This window comes from Mus pahari, chromosome 4 (assembly GCF_900095145.1).
Source record: "Mus pahari chromosome 4, PAHARI_EIJ_v1.1, whole genome shotgun sequence".
In the NCBI taxonomy this organism is placed as follows: Eukaryota; Metazoa; Chordata; class Mammalia; order Rodentia; family Muridae; genus Mus; species Mus pahari.
Window position 1 is genome coordinate 46,386,128 of NC_034593.1, and position 1,266 is coordinate 46,387,393.

At 43.1% G+C, this 1,266-nt stretch overlaps 1 pseudogene; it reads right to left on the bottom strand.

Annotated features, from left to right (window-relative positions):
• Positions 1-404: 404 nt before the first annotated feature.
• On the bottom strand, positions 405-935 carry LOC110320772 (annotated as a pseudogene).
• Positions 936-1,266: the final 331 nt, after the last annotated feature.

The following is a 1,266-nucleotide window of genomic DNA, read 5'->3' on the forward strand; positions in this document are numbered from 1 at the left end:
TGGTTTTATGTTTTGGCAACTGCTAAGAAGGGAAGTTCTGGTCCACATGGCCAGAGAAGAGAGAGTGAAGTTTTTGACCCAAAATCTGACTTGGAGAATACTGCGAGTGAAAGTATTAGCTCAGAAAGTACTGTGAGTGAAAATATTAGCTTAGGAACTAAGCACTTTTGTCTTTTGCTCTCTGGGAAGTGACAGGCATGACTTTATTTATTTATTTACTTACTTACCTATTTACTTATTTATTTTTCCTTCCTTCCTTCCTCTCTCCCTCCCTCCCTTCCTTCCTCACATAGAACAATAAACACCTTCATTACTTGAGCTATGAACCATAGCTTATTTATGTCTTCCAGCTCCTTGCCTTTTAGCATACAGTCATCATCTGCTCCGCGACACTGGCCTGGCCTTCAGGTGATACAGACAAGAAACTTGGCCTGTTGGAATTGTTCCTCCAGGAGACGGCTGAGTGTGACATTCTTACTCCTTTTATCATATTTCTTCTGAATTTTTTGATCTAACATTTGTTGTTGTTTGTTTGCTTGCTTGCTTAAGATCTCTTCCTCCTCAGGTGTCAGCTTGGCCCCTTGCTTGCCGCCCAGGGGCAGTGCATTGTGTGACTGGTACCACTGTTAGTACTGTGTGCCATCAGTAAGCACACATGCAGTTGCTTACCAGGGTCTTGGTGCAGACCAGCTCGTTATTGGATGCATGGTAGACAACATTAATAGTCTTTGCTTTGTAAGTAAAATGCTCAGAGACCTAGGAAAAGTTCCCCACATTCCATCTCAGGGCACAGTACTCCTTGCTTTCTGGAGCTCAGACTGCGTGTATATTCCGAGGGGCAGGCCATCCCAGCTCATACTTTCCGTTCCTGTGGTAGGGCTTTCTGTTACCTTGGTCACATGGCACTTCTGCCAGTTGCCCCGAGAGATGCCCATCACTTGGTGTTGGCTGGAAAGAGTAGTTTTATTTTTCAATTTGTTCCTTGTCACAAAACTAGGAACTCTGAGGGAACAAACTGTCTGATTTGTTTTTACTGTGGTACCCTTAAGCACAGCACTGTGGATAACAAATATCAGAACCAACAACATTTTCTGGTTAAATTTTTTTTTTCTTCAAAAATTCTCAGCCAGACTTTTAAGCCTGGCTTCGTTGATTTATCTGATTGTTACAATTCAGATTCTCAGTGGCATAATCCTGTAGATGACATCAAAGGAACAGCCCCAGCTATGAAGACTGTGTCGTGAATCCATCACGAGGGCCACACAC